Consider the following 22,368-nt stretch of genomic DNA (forward strand, 5'->3'; position numbering starts at 1 on the left):
AGGGCAGCGCGGCAACGCGTCTGCGAGGCGCCGGAAGGACGGGTTTCGGTTGTCGAACAGGCAGGCGTAGACAGCCGAGAAGCCCCTACACTCGAGCAAGTCGAGATCGTCCTGCACGTTGTAAGGACGGAACGAAACCTTCTCGTCGGCTCCGTTCAGTCTCAGGATGCCGCAGACAACTGACAGGAAATGTTCTTCCCGGCTCGCCTCGATGGTGACCTTCTTGAGATTTTTACGCGCTGGGAGCTCTTTCGCGAACGCTTCCCACTTGTCCGGCTCGGAGAAGACAAGAGCGGTGTGGAACTTGAGCGTCACTTCCTCCAGGACTATCGTTCTGAGTGAGCTGCAACGAGCCAGCTGTCGAATTCCGTCCTCGGAGCAGGATTGGTGAACCGTCCGTACGTATAGTAGTACCGCACCGATATCTCGAAGCTGCGCAGCGCTCGGTTTTGCGCGAGGATTCGCTGCACCAGAAGCGTGGTGCGTTTGGTCATACAAAATCCGATAAGCGCTACCTTCGAGATGGTCGTATTTTTTAGTAAGGCTTTCAGGACGCGGTCCGCGCTCGTACGGTTCAAGTCGGCGCCCGCGTCAACGGTCAAGGTGGTTAATCCAGCGCTGTTCGTCAGGTACCCTTCGAAGGCTTCGTGGGAAGCTTCGCTCACTATCGACTCGTTCAGGGACAGTTCCTTCAGGCTCGAATTCCCCATGAGCGCTCGCATAAACCGTTCGACGGCGTAGTTCTTCATGTCGTGATCGATTACGACGAGGTCTTCGCGGGACTCGACGTGTTCCATTTCACAGCTGGGCGAAGGTCGCTCCATGAACAAGGGACCCCAGCCACGACGGTTAATGCACAGCTCCGATATCCTGAGCGCCGTCAACGACTTCGTCCTGCGCAGCAACGTCGATATCGCGTCGAGAAACTCTTCCGGGCATTCTTTGCGGGAACCGCACTGGAGTTCCTCAAGCTGCACCAGAGAAGGCAAGACGGCACTGAAGCTGCGGTTCGGGTCGAAGCTTTCAAGGTCGAGGGTCAGGCTTTTGATGAACGAGTTTGAGTGAATGGCGTCCCTGAGAAGCACCTCGTAGGCCTTCAATGGTCCGGTTCTGACGAGGAGACAAGTCACGCAGCGGTGGGTCTTTAGCAGCACGTTGACGAGCGTCGCGGACATGTGCAGCTCGTCCTCGGTCTCGGTTGGCCAGCTGGGCTTCTCGCAGCTGACGAGGGACAGGCCGTGTCCTCGCGGCGATGGTGAGTCCCGCAGCTCGAGCCCAGCGCCCAGTAGCAGCTCGTTCCACACCGCGATGTGCCGAACGATTTGACATGCTCGGCGCTCGGTCGCCGTGCAAGGAGCGGCGTAGTCGACGACCGCGTTCGTGAAGGGACCTCTAGCACCTTCCAGGTTGGCTGGGGAAATGCGGGACGACTTTGGCGGCTCGGCGGGTGGACCCAGAGCACGCGATGGCCGAGCACGACTTCTGGTCCGGCTCGTTGCCCCGTCTGCGTGGGAATTACAGTACGTTGCGTGTCGCAGGAGAATAAACGTGTACACTACCAGCAAGACATTTTCAACTTTTTACAATTTTGTTTGCTCCAGATGAAAGTGCTCCGCTTCAAGACCCTACAAAAAATAATGACAAACCTCATAGAGACTTACATTGTTTGCTATAATAGTTTTCTAGAAGCCGTCTCGGTTTTGTTTCTCGGGAGCTATAGGTGTAAATATGCGCGACATCATCATACAAAAGATGATCGCATGGCAGCGGAGCATCGGTACTTTTTGGCATAGAATTGGCCGCTAAACTTACTAGAGGAGAACTTTGGCAGTAGCGTCTATCGGCCGGAGTTGCAAGCATGTCGATTCATCCAGGGGTGATACTCCGGACAATGCGAAATTGCGCCCTGTTGTATCATTCGCCATCTTGTCAGCTCTCATTTGCCGAGATCGCTGCTACAGCTCCTCTGTTTGTCTCAAAATGCCGCCAATACGAAGTTCGTTAACACAGTGGTTATTTCAAGTGTCCAGAGCAGCACTCCGGCATAGGAATTAAGTTTAGCATATAAGTTACCCAAATATCGTCCCTCTGGCTTCGACTGCCTTTGTGACTTCGACTGCCGAGCGGACGTCTGCCTTGCACCTAATACCAAGCACTGTAGAGGCTGCAGAATGCTTAATCCCACTGAGGACCACTAATGTGATCCGAGATGCTATTTGTGCGTAAAGGGACATTTACAGGGGACAAACAGTGCCGCGAGTGGTTCAAAACACCGTACCTACTGAAAAAAAAGGTACTGGGAGCGTGTGCGGCACAAACAACAAGGGACCAAGCAACCGAGGGACGACTCCATTCCAACCAAATCGGACCACCAAAGGAACCGCTCAAGCCATGAAACCCTCCGTACAAGACAAGACAACGCGACGCCGACGAGGGAAATTAGAAGCAGAAGCCGTTCCAGCTCCTTCCCAAGACTTCCCCCTCCGGGAGGGAAACACAGAGGACATTGCCGGTCACGGTCTCCATCAAGAACCCGGTCCCAGTCTCCATCGAGGACAAGGAGACAGGCGTCATCACAAAAGGCGACCAGCAGCACCAGAGCAACACCAGCAGACGAAAGTGTAAAGGTGAGCTGGGCAGATACGGTCTCCTCTGCTCCGAGGGACGAGAATAGTTCCGCTCTAGAAAAATAAATCTCTGATATTAGGCAAGCACTCGAGGGCGTCACTCGTGAAAACGCCGCACAGAGAGAGGAAATCCGGCGCCTCCGCATAGGAAATAAGGAACTTCGTCAAAACAAAGGGCAAGAGGCTAATCCCCGACAACTTTGGGAGGGAAACCAACGAAAAGCACAACAGGTGCACCTCCAGCAAAGAGGGAAAATACTGAGGAATCTAGCACAGGTGATAAAACTAAAAGAATTGAAAAGATCGAGATCATGATAATCAAACTGGCCGAAACCTTGCAAAAACAGTATGTAGGCATTTAAGTACCACTAGCAAAAATGCAGCAAACTATCGAATGAGTCGATTCTCGGGTTACAATGCTTGAGAACATGCGAAAAAGTGGACGTTTGACGGGAACAGGACCGATAAAAATCCACAAACCCTACGATAGGCCTGCGGGGACCAACGTCACTAGGGCCCTCGGGGAACTAGTTCCCAGTAAACATGGCCTCGCGTAATCATTACAAAATTTGGCAGTGGAACTGCAGGGGGTACCGTCGGAAACGGAGTAACCTTCAGCAGTTTATAAATAACAAGGAGGGGCCAGACATAATTGTTCTGCAGGAAACGGGGGGACCAGCCAAATTGTCCGGATATAAAACGTATGGTACTTCGAGCGAGAAAACGCCTGTCTCAACCCTAGTGAACAGAAATTTAGCGGTATTAACGCACGATACAGGAGTTATAAACGTGGACCACGTCCTAATCGAGATAATCACTAAACGACAACACCAGGGTAATTTATTCGTACTAAATGTTTATAGCAGGCCTAGAAGCAACAAGATGAGGTTTGGAGAGTTAATTAGACAAGCACTAACTATAGCCAATCCTCAGGCAGTGGTAATACTCGGAGACTTCAATGCTCCACACCAGTACTGGGGGTACAAAAACGACACCGCGAAAGGAAGGAATCTATGGCTTGAGGCGCAAAGGGCCCACCTTACTTTAGTAACGGACCCACAAACACCCACCAGAATAGGCGATAGCGTCAGCATCGATACTACGCCAGATCTAACATTTATCAGAAAGATGCCTGATGCCCATTGGACAAGCACCCAGGAAAATCTTGGGAGTGACCATTACATTCTTGAGACAGTAATAAAGGCCGGCCCACCGCAAAGGAAAGGAAAATCACTCACCATGGTAGAATGGGACCTTTTCCGACAAATACGGGCGGAGGAAACAAACGAAGATGGCGACACAATTGACGATTTTGAGGTCGGGACACAGAAACTCCTCAATAGTGTAAAGAAAGCCACAAAGAATATACCAGACGAGGCTGGGCTAGAACAAGCAGATGCAAAATTGCTACACTTATGGGAAGCACGGAACAGCATAGCAACACGATGGAAACGGAAACGGCTCAACAGAAATCTTAGCCGGAAAATGGCCCAACTAGACAGCGAAATCGAGAAACACACAAATAGACTGACGCGGCAAAACTGGGAAGCTACGTGTACCAAAACGCAGAGAGAAGTAAACTCGGCAAAAACAAAGAATATACTACGGCACTTGAGTGGCCCTGAAAATGGCGAAATTGCAGAGAGGCGCAACATCAATAAGCCAACCCACAAATATACAGATACAGAAGCAGAATTACTGCAAGAAGTCCAATCACTATACATAGGCGACCTAGCGCAGACTCCCTTACCGCACTATACCGGAGGAGGAAAACCTTGAATTGGACATGCCTATAACGGAAGCAGAAGTTAGACAGGCGCTGCAGGACCTGCGCCCGAAATCCGCCCCGGGTCCCGATGGCATCAGCAACAAAATGCTACGGAATCTCGATGATCCCCCTATAAAGGCGATTACCCAATACATGAACGACTGCTGGGAGAAGGGGGCTATACCTCAACTGTGGAAAACAGCGCATATAGTCATGATCCCTAACAAGGAAAAATGCTGAAGTTAGAAAATCTAAGACCAATATCATTAACATCGTGTGCGGGAAAATTAATGGAACACGTGATACTCACGCGTCTAGTAAGATACATGGACGACAATAACCTCTTCCCGCACACGATGATAGGCTTTCGATGTAAACTTTCCACACAAGATATCATGCTTCAAATCCAACACCAAATTATAGACACAGCCTCAAAAACAAGAGACAACAAAGCCATATTAGGCCTAGATCTTGCAAAAGCTTTTGACAACATTACACATGAAGCTATTTTAGGAAACCTCCAAGGATTAGGAGTTGGTAAACGGGCCTACGAATACATTAGAGACTTCCTATTAAACAGAAAGGCCCGAATTACGATCGGAGACATACATTCGGACGATATAAGACTAGGGAGCCGAGGAACACCACAGGGATCAGTTCTCTCGCCACTACTCTTCAACGTGGCCATGATCGGCCTCCCGGAGAAGTTGAACACAGTGGAAGGGCTACATCATAGTTTATACGCTGATGATATCACGCTGTGGGTCACAGGGGGCAGCGACGGATACATCGAGGCTACCCTCCAAGAAGCAATACGCAGAGTAGAGGAATATGTTGGCAGTAGGGGCCTTCAGTGCTCACCACAGAAGTCGCAACTCTTGATTTACCGCCCACAAAGAAGCAGCCGTAAAGACAACAGCATATCCCAAATACGACTAAGCACGGGGGGGCCAACAAATACCAGCAGTTGACAGTATTCGGGTACTAGACATGCGGATACAAGCAAACAGGCGAAATAATGAAACGATAAAGGCTTTAGAAAGAGGGACGCAACAAACAATAGCGCCTGATCGCAAGAATTGCAAACCGACACTAGCGGATGAAGGAAGCCAACCTAATTAAGTTAGTACAGGCCTTTGCTATTAGCCGAATAGTATATGTGACTCCTTATCTGAACCTCCTCATGGCAGAAAAAAAAACAAAAATTGAAGCCCTGATAAGGAAAGTGTATATACAAGCTCTTGGAATACCAGTCAATACACCTACGGAAAGACTACTTGCCTTAGGTGTACACAATACCCTAGATGAATTAATAGAAGCGCACAAAACGGCCCAATACGAGAGACTAGCTCAGACTGCTACGGGCAGGACGATACTTGATTTGCCTCCATATAGGCTATGCAACGCAACAGGGAATCAAGATGGATATACCGCGAGAAATACGCGGAAGGAATAAAGGTTCTACCAATTCCAGAAACATGCACCCGGAGAACGACGCGGGAAGGCGTGTGGAGAGGGCAAAGGGCCCTCAGAAATAAATACGAAAACATCAAGGACGTGGTCTACGTAGACGCCGCGAAATATCCAAATGAGCAAAAAATGACTGTCGTAATCACTGATAAAGAACGCAAGATGACAGCTGGCGGCTCACTACGAACGCACAGCGTAGAAACGGCAGAGGAATCAGCCATCGCATTGGCGATAGCTTCCTCGTCGGCCAGACACATAATTAGTGACTCAAAAGCAGCAGTGCGAAATTTCTTAAGAGGGCGAGTATCGCCAGAGGCGATTAAGATTTTAACCAATTTGAAAGACTACAGACACATACAAATTATCTGGACACCTGCGCATGCCTCCCTCCCTGGGAACGAGGCGGCTCACACATTGGCTCGAGAACTCACTAACCGAGCCAGAGAGCAGCCTCACCCAGAGATGAGAGAGGAGCGCATGGTTAGTTACAATGAAATCACCAAATATTATAGATTGGCGAGGATTCGGTATCCCCCCGCCCACCCAACACTCAGTAAGCCGCAGACGGTGGCCTGGCGCCTCCTTCAAACCAAAACCTATCCGAATCCCGTGGCCTACAGCCGGTATTATCCAGATAAATATGAGGGCAAATGTCGGTTATGTGAAGGATGGGCGGATCTGAGACACATCCTGTGGGCTTGCCCTCAGGTGACTCGACAGGGCCGCAAAATAGATAATGAGGAGCAGTGGGAGGCCGTACTACTCAGTTCTGACCCGGAAGTACAACTCTGGGCCGTCCAGCTGGCTGAAGACGCCGCCAGGGCCCAAGGGCTTCTGGCCGCCGTTTAGGCGGGGACCTAGTCCCCAAAACCGCTGGACCTAATAAAGTTATTTCTCTCTCTCTCTTAAGGGCTGCAGAAGTAGGCGTCTCTTTTCTCCTTTACAATCACCATATATGTAGAGCAAACGCGCCTTCTTCAGACGCGCGAGAGGCCGTGGGGGAGGGGAAGGGAGGCGACGTTTAGCTGCGGCACCAAGTGCCTATTTATATCAGAGGCTCCGGCAACAGTCACCAACGCCGCACGCATTTTGAGCGAACGCGGGCAAAACGCCGACGGCGTCGACAACAGTTCTGCGTGTTGCCGGTACTGCTGCATGTCCAAGTTTATACAGCTGATAAAGCTGCTATCATTACTCCGTATAGCTCTCTTCAAATTTGCTATCGCAATTGATGCTTCGCCTTTCAGGTGAAACTGCGACAACTTTTTTTTTTCTATTTCCAAAATGCATCCGCGCGCTTTTCTTTCTGCGTTTTGCTCTTTAATTGGCGACTCTTCCATTATGCTAATTTTATGAGAAGTCATGCTGGCATTCATATTGCCAAAATACGCCCTTTTGTTCGCCGCGAAGCATAAACCGGGACTTTTTTTCATTTTTTTACTCAGTCGTTGGCTGATGGTGAACTCGCTAACGCCCCCACCTTCCCGCGTTCATCACTAACTGGGTGAGAACAGCGATCAGAACCTCCCGAAGTAATGACCTCCCTCGGTGGCAGTCAAATTTCTTTCTTCCGATACGGCGGAGCCATATCGCTTGGCGTTTGAGATTTAGTTTGTCACGAAGAACCGCAAAAAGGTTGCCCCCCTTGGCATTCTTCTTCTACCCGCCGTGGTTGCTCAGTGGCTATGGTGTTGGGCTGCTGAGCACAAGGTCGCGGGATCGAATCCCGGCCACGGCGGCCGCATTTCGGTGGGGGCGAAATGCGAAAAAACCCGTGTACTTAGACTTAGGTGCACGTTAAAGAACCCCAGGTGGTTAAAATTTACGGAATCCTCCACTACGGCGTGCCTCATAATAAGAGCGTGGTTTTGGCACGTAAAACCCTATAGTTTTTTTTCAATGTTATTCTAACATCCAACAGCACAGCAAGTCGGTATCGTACTGCAGCGGAGCGCGTCTTCAAAAATGTAAAAAGCCTACGCTCACGCACAGCGCACATACGTCCCGGTGTTTCTACGCTCACTAATGGCGCCGATTTCGCGCGATAACAAAAGCCGCGCGGGTTATTCGTCACGTGTCAAGCCTCGTCCAATGGGAGAGCGGAAAACTGCGATGAAGTCAGGAGAGGGGCAGAGGGCGGGGAGGAAATTGTCCTTTCCTATTTGAACACTAGTTTGCGCTACCTTTGAAACATACAGGGACCTTAGCTCTGCTCCGTCGAGGCTCGCTCGTGGCGTGACGTCGCAGCCAATGACAACGCGATTTTAGGTGTCGTTTCACTGTTATAGACGACAGACGCCGGCTTTACCGTACAATGGGACATATGACGCTTTCGCATAAAAAAGCCTGCTTTCAAATTAGCTGAACGTAGTGAGACGCCCCTTTATACATAGCCGATAATATAAAAGCCTATATATTACGCCTCAAGCACAGATATTTATAGTATTCTCTGTTTTATATGTGGCGAAATTGATTTGTGTAGTTGAGATTATTTGCAGATGAAAACTGTTAGAAATCTGCGGGTCTGTGTACTGCCGCACAATTGTGGTTCCCTGAATCTTAGTCCCCCCGTTTTCGCGCTGATTGCAGTAGTGTGTCGCCACAGTCATTCGTGTAGTTTCTGCGGTGAAAGCCGGAACTGGGCCCCTCCCTGTTTTTAAGCAGCAAAATGTCCAGATAGGGCGAGCGCGCGCTTGTAAAACTGCAAGAGGACTCCAACGTGTGCGCGCGGCGTTTGACAGGTGTCGCACGACCACCGCAGGGCATATCCCAGCAGAGAAGTCAGCACGCCTACGATGATGGTCACCACCGTGGCGGCGCTATCGTCGCAGCAGTCACACCGCCCCACCGTAAGGCACGCCCATAATCTCCTTGCATGTCTCAATGATGTTGCGGCTGCACGCCATGTAGGCGTGGTTAGTCCAAGCACATTATGTCGTCCGGGAAGGAAGGAAATAAGAAGAAAAAAGAAAGAAACTTTATTCAACCGCGACTTTAGATCACCTTTGTTTGTGAAACTCCGTGGGCAGATCGAACAAATGTTGAGGGTCACCATCTGAAACTTTGACGAAATTTGCAAATGTTGCACATTTTCAATCCAGGAACACAATTCTAGAGGTATACCGGGTGTTTTTTGTTAGTTTGTTTCTTTTAGCTGCACGAAATTTTTAAGAATCGCCTGTGTCAGATAGCACAATTCTAATCCTTGATCTAAATTACTCGCTGAGGCGGCCATTACATTTACTAGAAATCAAAATGCCTAAATAAATAATTAACATAATTACCATAATTTTTATTTCATTATTTTACGGCACATATTCAAATCTACGAATTATAGCCGGTGATTTCGCAAGTCGTATACACTTGGAACGAATTCTTTGGACTGCACCAGTTTCGAGATATTAATTTTCAGTGTGTCTGACCAGATATATTAGCGTTCCAGTTACTTTCGTGCTTCAATGCAAAAAAAAAAGAAAGAAAAAGCAGCGTTTTCTTAAAAGAAGTGACTGGAACGCCAATGCATTTCGCCGGACTTGTTGAAAGTTAATATCTTGAAACTGGCGCAGTCCTGAGAATTCGTTACAAGTGGATATGCCTTGCGAACTCGCGGGCTCTAATTCATAGATTGAAACATGTACTGTAAAGTAATTAATTAAACAGTTTAGCGTAATTATCTTTATTTTCATTTCTCATTTTGCATTTTCATTTCTCGCATAACTAATTGTCGCCTCATGGAGTAATTTAGAGTAAGGGTTAGAATTGTACTCCCTGCCACAGGCAATTTTTAAAATATGTGGTCCTTCTAAAAAAATAACAAATAAAAAAAGACACCTGGTACATAGTTTCGCGAGAAAGAACTATGTTTGCTTCACCTGCAAAACAAATATGGCAGTTGTGGCCGTCGAAAGCCCCTATCGAGGGAAGTTCCCGAGATTTATAATTTTGAACGTTTTTTAAAGAAAAAAAAATGTGCAGTATCTCCGTACGTACACATCGGGTCATTTATGGGAAGACATGCATTGCGCACGATCAGAGCGGTAGTATTTGCTACTTATGCTCTTTATGTGCCGATTTGCACTTAGCAATGCCCATCATCGTTGTCATCTGGAAACGTATACTCTTGAGTAGGATGGTCCGTGGCGTGGATCGCGAGCTTAGGCAGCGAAAAGACTGCGACTTATGGCTTCCCGTTCTAGAGCTAGCAACCTCGCGGCAAGACATTTATTTAAAAAAGTTACAGAGGCGCTTAAGTGTTCTTACATGCATTGAATGCGAAAGCATTCTGGGTGTGTCTACTATATCATGTGACATTGTCACATGACGTCATCACTTGGTCTTGTGACCTTGCAACTTAAGGTTCTTACTTGGTTACGAGACTATGTCACATGACGTGATCACTTGGTCATGTGCGCGAATTGGGCAATGTGAATTTTAGGGTGAGCCAAGTGAATTTTGGGAGTGGGCCAGGCCGGTTTTGAAAGTGGGTCAACTCAATTTTCGTATTGGGCAAAGTCAACTTTTTGGGTGTGGGACAAGTAATTTTTGACACTGAAACGTGACGTCATCACTTGGTCACGTGGGTTTTGGTACCGTCGGATGCAAACGCCGGACAGGCGCCGGATTTTCCGTTTCATTTAATGCTTTCGCATTAAATCATATCACTTACCGGAAATTACGATATTCTACTATATATTGCAACAACTTCCTCGATTTCTTTTTCCCCTCCTCCTTTAGGCTTTTCAACAGCTAACGCTGGCAGCCGCAGGTAAGAAAACTGGCTCAATCTTCAGACCAAGTAAGGAACCATTCAGATTAAATGGGTCATGCGTGCAGGTTGTCTCAACTGATGATGTGATCGCAGCTAAGCCATTATTTCGCTTTACCAAGGACTAGTCTTGCCCAGTGTCCGCTGTGTCCTCAGCAGATTCTCAAGGAGTCCAAACTGGTCGCATCGGGTGAAACATGCGTGAATCCTTCGGGCGAACTCTTCGGGTGAATCCTGCTACGCACTCACAATAGCATTACAGATAATCTGTTAGATTGTTTTATTTCCGCGTACATGTCCGAAAATACATCCAACACGTGACTTTCATGTTAAACACGCATTCACAAGAGTATTCGCGTCAGCTTCTTAAAAGAGATCATTAGAGAATCAAAGGCGTAAATGGCAGACCCCCACGGGAACAATAACGTATACCTTGATTTTTATTGCAAACAAGATGCGTCCTTTGTAGCGGCCTCGGTTCCACAAAGCTTTGTCTAGAATTGGGAAGCCTTTGCATCGGCCTAGTGTGGCACTGTACTAAATGGTGTACTACTCCCGCATGCTCGAACTGCCGTGAAATGCCGACACACATGGCAAAATTTTGCAGAGGATTCTATTGGCACGTTCGAGAACGAACATATCGGGAGTGTTCTGCCTTCCAAATGCTTGCTCTGTGTTGGTGAACCTGCGTGGCATCGGACTCGCCGACTGGCGTACGTGCGCCGCGCACCAAAGGCTTGCACTTCGCACGCGGTCGTGAATGAGGAATGGATTGCAGCAGACGGTACTCCTACGATCTGAGAGACAGCCGGCCTCAATCACTTAACAAAGACAAAGAACGGAAATTCGTTGCTGTCGTCGTGGTGCATAGCATGCGCGACACGTCGGCCAAGAATTGAGCGGCGTACGTAAAATTTGTACCAGAACCTAAGAAAAATAAATATAATATAAAGAAAAAATCTGCAGTAATTGATAGAAATAAAATGAAAATGCGGGGAGAATCACTTATTGAGGAAAGGCAGACGGACATTAGGAAAACAGGTGGCGCTTTAAAGAATGAGATGGAGAATACGATTTAAATGACAAAAAAGTGACATTTAGGGAAATTCCGACTGCATCGACAAAGATACGAACAAAAGATACGAGGGCGCAGGCCTCAATGGATAGACGAGCATTCTGACCTATCATCTGTAGCTTCATTTGGTGGCCGAATAATATGCGGCCAATGCAGGCGTTCTTTTCTTGTTTTCTCTGCTTTCAATAATGTGATAAGAAACTTATAAAGACTATAGGAAAATGACATGCACCTGCCAGATTGACACATCGGTGGTGATGTATGGAGTAATCACCACTCTGTGTCAAGATCAACCTCCCTACATGCGACAGCTCTCTCCAACATCGTGTATGTCTACAAATGTGATGTTGACTAATGTTTCTGTTTTGTGACTTGGAGGTATCGGGAAGTTCCACGCAGCCCTTTCACGTGACGCTCTAGCGTGTCCGTTTGCGTGCAGCTCTATTTCGTTTCCTCTCGCTCCACTCCCCTCACACCTCTCTTTTATGCTTTTCTATGACCTTATAGCAGACGGTTAAAACAAAGTAATGGCTGTATACAATAAATTAGGGGTGGGCGAATATTCGAAAATTTCGAATAACGAATTAAATAGTGTCCTATTTGCATCGAGTAGACACTATTCGTAAATGCAAATATTTTTCGAATACTTCTTGAATAATTCTAAATGTCAACTGCGGCCAAATACACATAAAACTGCAGCGAAAGCATGGTAAAATTTCACCCCCGCGGGCACAGTATAGACATAAAACATGAGCGCTTGCCTAGTGGAGCAGGCTGCGTCACTTAGGTAGGCATACTTTACAGGCTCATCACATTTTACAGCGATCACTCACACTCTCCAAAGTGCCGTGTGCATGCAAAGAAACAACTTGTTTGCTTCTAATTCTCAATTTCTTCTTTTAATAAGCAATGTTTCATAGCGTACTACGCAATGACAGAAACCTAAACTTCCTAACCTTAATAATACTGGAATGTGAACATCGTTTTATAGTAATTGTGACAACAACTATTTATTACTCAAAAAGTATTACATTTTTTTATTCGCTTCTGGCTTTATTCGATTCGGTCCCAAAAATCACTATTCGCAAGCTCCTACAGTAAAGCAGTACTTTATTACCGAAGTGTAACGTGCGATGTATACCCGAGCCCCTCTGGTGCCTACAGGTCGATTCAAGACTCTGAGTCATCAATGAGCAGTTGCTTCCGGACACCGAGCACCGATTCTTTGTCAGGGTGAGTGTACTCACGCGAAGCACAGATCAAGAGATTGAAATTCTTCTGTATTTCAGGTATAACACGAGTATTCCTGCAATCGCACCCCACGAAATTGGAGACAGTATGTACTTTATGCCCACTCTTAGCAGTACAATGCTTATCTAAGATTTTCCTTTTGCTCGCAGATTCGAAGAGGATTTTTAACCCATCGATAAGGGTGAGTAATATGCACTTTCATCATTTTCTCTAAAAAGGCTGGTGTGCAACATAGTGATTTAAACTCCTATTCCATGCCCAGGGGTGGGACTGCCCAAAGTAATTTTGGAGCAATTTCTGGAGCAAGTAAAAGTGCGTTTTGGAGCAGTTTGGAGCAGCTCGGAGAAGTCAAAATTTCATTTTGGGGCAATTTAGAGAAGATTGAATTTGAAGCAGTTGGGAGCAGGCGAATCTGTATTTTGGCAGAATACTGGAATATGGCAGCGCACTTCGAAACTACGACGAAACACAGAATAAACTAACACGAAGCGCGTAGTAGACGCGCACATTGTAGCTATAGCGTAGTAGAATATAGCAGATTAAGTCCAGTGGGCGCACGGCGCATGCTTTCCTGTAAAGCCGAAAACATCGGTGGGCCTACGATCGAACTATATGTATATTCCCGCGCCAACGTTCATGATGATCGCGGGAAATGTTCTCAAATTATGCGGTCCAATCGACGCGGTAACATAACTTCTGGGTCACCCTATGTCACCGCGGACCCAGAGAGCCGCAATCGACCCTGGGCTGGTATAACGTAAAACTATTCCGATATGCTTTTATGGCGATAGAAATTATTTGGACACTCCTGGCGTATTTCTGCCGTCGACGTCGCAGTGATGTTCCGTATAAAGTGCAGGGGCGATAACATCGTCGCCGCGCCGTATGCTGTATGTGCAAGTGAAAGCATGCGGCAGTGAGCCGACGATGGCTTAACGAAGGCGGCTCAATGTCGCGCGCGGAAGGAAGGAAAGCGGAGAACAAGCGCGTCGTCTTCCGTCCCTCGCAAGGCACGGGGGGGAGGGGAGGGAGGGGGGACTACTCCGGCGGCTGCTGCATATGGGGCAGCCGCGAAGGCCTTATTTTGAAAGCGATCGGCGACGGGAACAATGTACGAGTGCCGATAGCTTGGTGTTCACTGTGTTCTCGCGGCTTAGCTCGCGGGGAAGCGAGAGGCAGCAGGAAGGTCAATTCGCTCGCTGTTGCTGCCGTGCTTTCTCACTCCAGCGTTTTGACAGCGAGTGTCGCGGTTATCGAGTAAGATGTGTTAATGTTTGATTGTGTGCGCGTGACACCGTGCTTGTTAATTTAGTTATTACGCGATTGTTTAGAAGTTTATAAGGCCGATAAAGCTACCATCCTTACTTCGTATAGCTGTCTACTAATTTGCTGTAGCAATCGACGCTCGGCCTATCGGGCAAAATTGCGACTTTTCATTGCAAATCCGCCATCCACCTCAGTTAGAGAGCGCTGCGCCGCCCGGCACACAGCACCGTATTCTGGTACACTGTAAATACAGCCGCGCTGGCCGTTTCAACAGCAGCGACAACAGCCGGGAGTGGCCGCGCGCGCGCCGGCCACTGTGCAGGGGCGATATGGATTGACGTGTGAACGGCTCAACTCATTTTAGGAGAACGAATCCGCTCGCTGTTCGCGGCCGCTGCCGGAGCACACATGCCGAAGCCGTTCTGACGCAGCGTGGCGCAATTTCGCTCAATTTTCTTTGTTTATCGCAGTTTGCGCAGGAATTAGCGTTTGTATCTAAACGGTACAATTGGCGCAGGAGTCCCACACCTGCATGCCCCAAATGAGTGACACAACCGCAAATAACTGGCTTACCACTCAGAGATCCAAGCAGCCACGTACTAGACAATGCTGAGGCTGTCTAGCCCCCCTGCTTTCTTGTACTGAACTGGCAGCTGAATTTTCCGTTATTTGTCTCTTTGGGCACAAGTTGCCTAGATCCAGTTATCAAATTTAACGTTTAATACCATCAACTCCGCTCCAAAACTGGCTTTTAAAAAAAAGTTCGTTCGCTTTTTAAGTGGGCCACTCGACACAGAGCCAGACTGAGTAAGACCATTCCTGATTTAGGACTACATTTGCTCCGATCGTCACACTTCTATAAAATTTGTTATTGCACGTCACATTTCGGAAAGCTTTCAATTTCTCGTGACATTTCTCGCGAGGGGGACGGGGAGGCATCCCAGCCATGGGCCCGCGTCAAGGTCCAGCCACTGACCGTCTGTTTGTCTGCATCATTGCAAATTTTCACAATTACTTTATTTACGATTATTCTTTTCGTACAAAATTTGCTTTAGCTTATATGTACCAAAAGCACTTTGCATATGTTTGTCTACGAAAAAGCGGTTGTTTTCACTCAAATATCGTTGATACTCTACAAAAACTTAAAAGCCGATACTAACACAGAGAATTGATATTATTAAATATCCTAGGTGTCTTATTTCATAATTAACTTCTTTTTTAATTGCCTGTGGCATATCGCATAATTCTAATCCTCCAGCTGGATTACAAAAAGAGTTGAACATGCACAGGAAAACGAAATGCATCATCAACTTGAAAAAATTTCGCTAGTGAACTTTTTAACCAATTACTTTAGGGCACGTATTGTGGATTGTGAATTTAAGCCAGGAAGTTCTTCATGCACATCCATTTGTAAGTAATTATGAAACTACCACCAACTTAGAGGTAAGCGTCGTCAATCGCGGTAAAAATGAACTGTTGCTCCGCTTGTATTTTTTAACACAATGCATTTTTATGCATTGCAGGACAAAATTTACTGGAACACCAATGCATTTCGTCGCACAATTTGGGAACGCATATCTCGAAACTGGTTCCATTCGCAGAATTCGTTCCAAGTGGCTGTTCCTTGCGAACTCACCAACTCCAATTGCACAACGTTAATATGTGCCCTAAAGTAATTAGCTAAAGTTAATCAGTGAAATATTGTCCATTATACATTTAGATTTCTCGTGCAAGTAACGTTAGCCTCTCTGAGTAAGCTGAAAAAGTAGAATTATGCTCTCTGCCACAGGCAATTTTAAATGCTCTGTTAACATTGAGATAAAATACACTAATGATATGTTGAAATAAGACGGTGTAATAAAACGTTGTTAAATTATGAAAATTTAAAATTTACTTTGCAAAGAGTTTCGAGAATGTTCTCTCTTCGACACGGCAGGTTCGTTAACCTAGAGTTGCTTACTGCAGTAACTCTAACTTGGCCTATCGGAGACCGTCGAATTTACTAACCGGTACGTTTCAGGTAACCACGAAAACTGTTTTTGTCTACGGCCACGGAAAAGAGCTCTTGGCGTCGTTAACTACACTGTTCTAAAGGAGCTGTCCGAAGCGGACATACCTTTTTTAGTGCACATTTTTCTAGTAGGGGCCAACCCTCGATTTAACGATGCTTTCTCCCGAAAACTTCATGAAGTAAAGATTCCTATGTTGTACTAGCAAAAATAATTTATTAGCACATAGTTTTAAACACGTACGTTATGAATTTCCTGTAAAAATTCATAGAGGTATGTGTGCATTCCCTTTTATTTCTCTAGTTTTCTTTAAACAGAGGAAGAGACAGGCGTACCGATTCGCTTATCTCGCAATGAATTTGCTGCGGCATTTAAACAGGTCAGCAAGAAACCGCGCCCTAACGAAATGGCAAGGCCCAGCAAACAGGCCTTCGTAGGGTACGAGGCCACGTTCGATAGTGATCAGCATAGTATACACGAGACAGGGGTGGAATTCCTCCAAATGTTTTAGAAGTTTGTACATGTGCGCATCGTGAGATAAGGTTTGGGGACCTCGGAAACAGCGAAAAGTTAGTTCCTTCTGGCGCGACCGTGAAATTTGTACGTACTACGTACAGTCGTACAAGCTTCTGTATGCTCACGCACGTGAGTTGAATGAACGTTTATTGTAACTGCGATGGCGCTTCATCATCATCAGCCTATTTATGTCCACTGCAGGACAAAGGCCTCTCCCTGCGATCGCTATTTATTTATCTTTTACCCACAGCGCCGATTTGGCATTACAGTGAGGAGGGTGATACATACAACATAACACATAAATGCAGGTATATGGCAACAGAGACAACAAAATTAAAAAAATACAGTATCGTCATCAACAAAACCTAAAAAATAACATACATCGACGCAGTGCCCCAGTGCGTTTGAAAACCTAAAAGTATGTTATAAAGCAAAAGAAAACATAAACGCAGTACACATGTAAACGCATTTGCACATGTAATCAGGTAGTATATTACTTCAAGCGGGTATTTCACTGAGGAACACTTTGCAAAGATAAGAACAAACTGGATACATTATGAAGCACACGAAGCATGGCAGCTGCATGCGCACAGATAAAAGCTTCGAATCTAACGATGAAATGACGTGACCGGGCTCAAAGCGGAATAGAACACTTCATGTGATGCGATAGCCGTAATAGCAGACGGCGAATGGTTCCATTGGCAAATGATTTTCGTTAAAAAAATAGTTGCTCCATGCTGCCGTCCTGCATTTATATTCACGTACCTTTCGAGCATGGTCAAGGCGTGCGCATACGTAATATGGTTTGAGGATATATGTTTCCCGTGGAATTCCAAAGTATGAATAGTATACCGGGTGTTCAAAATTAAGCTTTGTGGTTTTCTTAAAGTTAGGCACTGGGAGGCACGCGAAGACTACCTGTGCAAATAAGTTATGTGGCCAGGTGGACACCAAGTGAGATGATAATTATCGCTGTCAGTAGCCTAATTACCTAAAATGTATTAATTAATGTTTTATTCTTCTTCTGTCAGGGGTTTTACGTGCCAAAACCAGTTCTGATTGTGAGCACACACGTAGTGTGCCTCCGGATGAATTTTGACCACCTGGGGTTCTTTAACGTGCACTACTACAACGCAAGCGCAAGGGCGTTCTTGCATTTCGCCTCCATCGAAATGCGGCCGCCGCGGCCGGGATTCGATCCGCCAATTTCGTGCTCAACAGCGCATCGGCGTAGCTGACTGAGCCACCGCCACGGATAATTAACGTTTTATTGGCTGCAGTAAAAGTGCATGTTTGTATTCAAAAGTTAGAGGCAGTCGTGTTTCTACACAGTTTCACTTGGAAGAATTCTTCTAGCATGTCTATGCTCCGAGATATCCGACTCCAAGTTTAAATTGTCGTTCGCATGATTACGCATGCAAGAGAGTGAAGATCGGCGCAAATCTCCTCCATGATGTGACGCGGCTGTTGCGTGCGGCGCAACAACTGACAACAAGGCGGAGGCATAAGCAAAGATGATAACTGTTCGGCTCCTCCTCTTGGCTGGCGAAATCAAGATATGACAGCGCGGTGTGTCGTACGCAGTCCGCATGATCCTGTTAAACGCTAACAGGAGATCATTTTTCGGCACATTTTTGTCTTACTTGAGATCGCACCGGGACATCATCTTGTGAACGCGTTAGCTTCATTGTCATATGCTAGAGTGCTTCTGGAATAGCGGCGCATCTGTACGGAAGGATAACCAAGAATATCCACGTGGAGTCCCTTGGTGCTAATATGGCTGCTTCTGGCGGGACGAGGTATTCTACCGAAGAAAACATAGTTCGCGTTCTCGTCGACAATGCTGCAGGTTGCCCTCGCTGGCGCTTTTTCATACGCGTGCGTCATTATAGGATAAAGAACCAACTGGTGCCGTCTACTGCACAAACCACCGACGCCGTACAAAACGTTTCTGGCACTCGCCGCTAGGGTACAGCGCATGCACACTCCGAACATGCAAAAGGTGGATTGGAGGAAACTCTATGGAGCGGCCTGGGAAAGACAACGCGCGCCACCTATTTCGGAGGCCACGGACTAAGCAGTGTGACGCGACTAAGTAAAGGAGAGATGGCCGGGCCGGCGTCATAGCGTCCCTAGATTGAATTTCATCTATACTCGTGAACAACTTCCTGTGGCAATTAAGCGAAAGCTACGGAGGCAATGCACGCACAAGTTAGAGCGCTTCTGAAAAATGTCGCAGTTTCACCCGAAAGGCGAAGTATGAATTGCAATAGCAACTTAGTAGAGAGCTATATGGAGTAAGAATAGCAGTTTTATCAGCTGTATAAACTTTGACATGCAGCATCACCAGGAACGCGCAGAACTGTGGTCGACGCCGTCGCCGTTTTACCCGCGTTCGCACCGAACGCGCGCGGCGTTAGTGACTGTTGCCAGGGCCTCTGGAGGCGGCTCGGAGGTTTTCGACGAGATCAGAACGGGAAACTCATCGGGCAGCGTCGGAAGTGTTTACCACCTTCTCGTCTCGCAACGTTTTTATATAAATACGCATTTGGTGCCGCAGTCAGTCAGTCATAAAAGGTTATTCTCGGTACTGGGAGTGATGGATTCAGCGACCCCACCAGATGGCCCTTAGTCAGTGCTGAAGGCGACCTCTCGGGCTCGCGCTGTGACCCGGACTTGTACTTCCGGATCAGAGCTGGCCAGCAGGGTCTCCCACTTTTGCGAGCCTACAAGCTTCTGGAGTTCTTAGGATGGGGGGTCTGCGGGGCAGTTCCAAAAGATGTGTTCCATTGTGGCTCTCTGACCACATTTCGAGCAATCGGGTTTGAATTCGTCTGGCTTGATGTGGTGCATTCGGACCGGGTCTGGAAGAGTATTGGTTTGGAGTTGTCTCCATTTAACCTCTTGAGCTTTGGTAAGGCGCTAGCGTTTGTATGGCTAATTTAAAGTACTGTGTGATTGCTGGTAACTGATGTGCCGCAGCTAAACGTCGCCTCCCCTCCCTCCCTCCCTCCCTTCCTGCCTCCCGGTCCCCCCACGGCCTTTCGCGCGACGGAAGAAGTCACGTTTGCTCTCTCTCTCTCTCTCTCTCTCTCTCTCTCTATATATATATATATATATATATATATATATGGTGATTGTAAAGGTGGAAAGAGACGCCTAATTCTGCAGCCCTTCAGGGAGCAGAACGCGCGTTTGTTCTCCGCCGTTGCGTTCGCTCCCCGTGAAAGCGCGCGTCCCTCGCGCCCTTTCACTCGCGCATACAGCGTCCGGCGCGCGGCGACGATTTCATCGCCGTTGACGTCATACGGAACCTCACGGCGACGACGATGGCGACGCTGACGGCAGAGATCCTCTTTGAGTGTCCGTATAACTGCTATCGCAATAAAAGTCCCGCGTTTTAATTCACGTTGGTTTAGGTTGGGGAAGAGAAAACAAACAGCTTATTAGCAACAGGTAAAGAAGACAGAACACACCACTGAGTGTAAAAGTTAATTTATTTTGCTTCATGAGGAAGAAGGAGACTGGCTGGCTCCTCCTCGCTCGTGCAGCTGGAGCCAATCGGCGACAGCCGAAATGGACAGTCCAATAGGTGGACTCTTACAGAATACCCGCCTAGGCTGGTGTGTCTTGAGCAGGGCGTTTCGCCTTGGCACCTCCCTTAGCGTCGACGTTGAGCGACGCCGGGAGACGAAACGCCAGAAAACGCAGGGAAAACGCTGAATGAGGGGTGACCTTAAGAGTAGCGCCCCGCTCGCCTAGTTAGTGCGAGCTTGGCCATGGACGAGACTGAGGCCGGGCCGTCTTCTGTGAGCGTTGCGCGGGAGCAGGAGGCTTTCAGCCGTCGTCGGCAATTGGCGTCTGACACCCCGCGGATATCGCACGGCGAGCTGCTTCACTGGAGAGGGTTCGCAATGTCAAGCGCGCGAAGTTAGCGTCGGAGACTGAGGAAGAGCGAGCCGTTCGGCTCGCAAAACACCGGAAGCGGGACCACAATGTCGGATAGGCTAATCAAGTGAAACCAAGACTTAACCAGGTTAAACCAAAGTTTCTCTTTACATATCCAGGGTTAGCTGAGTTAACCCGCAGCCGTTTTTTACTAACACTTCACATTTTTCGAATTTAGGCTGGCCACTGCACGTAACGCCACTGGGTTCGCGCCACTTGGTTTCAGTTTGCTTTCAATCTTATGTTTTGCTATTAGAAACATTCTTAATAATAAATACATTTTTAATATTTGGAATAAATTATGGGGTTTTACGTGCCAGAACCACGATCTGTTTATGAGGCGCGCCGTAGTGGGGGACTCCGGAAATTTGGACCACCTGGAGTTCTTTGATGTGCACTTAAATCTAAGTACACGGGTGTTTTCGCATTTTGCCCCCATCGAAATGCGGCCGCCGTGGCCGCGATTCGATCCCGCGACCTCGTGCTTAGCAGCCCAACACCATAGCCACTGAGCAACCACGGCGGGTAGAAGCATTCTTAATATAAATATTTACATGACAACATATAATCTCTACATAGTCATTTACTTCAAACTACGTAGACGTCAAGTATAGTTGAGTTTGCAACATTGTTTTTTCTTGCGTATCCTCATGTCTGTTCCCGTCCATCCGGCATTTTGCAGTACTTGGTTAGTGCAGAAGTCAGATGGGAGGTCTCTATCGGAAAACTTTGGGAGGGGGCAGTGTTAGAGGGATGTGAATAAACCACGGCTCTAGTATCTGTGCAATATTCATATTTCAAACTTTTTTCAACAGCTGCTGAGAACGCCATATGGGTCAACCCAAAGGAAGCAGATGAATTTGTAAGTATATTTAGGGAGAGCCAAAGTTTAACTAAGAACGACAAATTATGTCTACTTGATCTATCTTGCAGGTCACCTGCTAGCACTTGCTTTTCAAGGAGTTGAACAGGTGCAGCCCTCCAAAACAGAAGTGCTGAAGAATGTACTAGTGCTGACAAGCGGTTGCATTGATAAAACAGCCAAGTATGTTGTACATGCTACCTTGTTTCAATAAAGAGAAGTTACATTTTCTTCACTTAATTTTACTTTGGTAGCAATGTTCTAGAATAAAATGCCAACATTGCCATTGAGACAAGGGACAGATAATCATTTCATTGTGTGATGAAATCTTAGCACCTGCTCATACATTATACAACAGCAAACTGAAGTGGTACAACTTTGAATTTGAATTGAATTTGAATTTGCCTATATTTCCATAAATGTACAATTTATGGGGGATTTAAGGAAAAAGTTGCGCACAGCAACTTGACGGCCCTTAAAAACCCAGTCTGAGGGCAGCAGCGGCAGGCACAGGCGCTAATTCAGGGCTGACAACAAAAATACATTTGAATACAATGCAATGTTGGCTTAAACTTATGCCATAAAAATCAATATAAGAAAAACACTACAAACAGAAAATAGCAGTTTTATACATGAGCCAACAAAAACGGAAAAAAAGATTGATCATGATCAAATATCACTGAAAACTCATACAAACGCCAAACAGGGCAAGAAATGACATCAATGTTTTTGCGCATGAGTGTGTTTAACAAGCGTGGTAAGCGATGATGTAACATTTGAAAAGCATAATTAGTGCGAGGATGTGGTACAT

General features: G+C 46.9%; 1 long non-coding RNA gene across 2 annotated transcripts; it reads left to right on the forward strand.

The window, feature by feature from the left end:
• The first annotated feature begins 8,625 nt into the window (after window positions 1–8,625).
• On the forward strand, window positions 8,626–21,853 carry LOC125941894 (uncharacterized). Of its 2 annotated transcripts, none has more exons than XR_007464667.1 (7): window positions 8,626–8,714; window positions 10,600–10,630; window positions 12,870–12,938; window positions 12,995–13,041; window positions 13,087–13,137; window positions 21,511–21,557; window positions 21,629–21,853. It is a non-coding gene; the product is annotated as an uncharacterized LOC125941894 (long non-coding RNA). The 2 variants fall into 2 exon arrangements; XR_007464666.1 differs by having other exon boundaries at window positions 13,106–13,137.
• Window positions 21,854–22,368: the final 515 nt, after the last annotated feature.

Source organism: Dermacentor silvarum, unplaced genomic scaffold (genome assembly GCF_013339745.2).
Source record: "Dermacentor silvarum isolate Dsil-2018 unplaced genomic scaffold, BIME_Dsil_1.4 Seq564, whole genome shotgun sequence".
Taxonomy (NCBI): Eukaryota; Metazoa; Arthropoda; class Arachnida; order Ixodida; family Ixodidae; genus Dermacentor; species Dermacentor silvarum.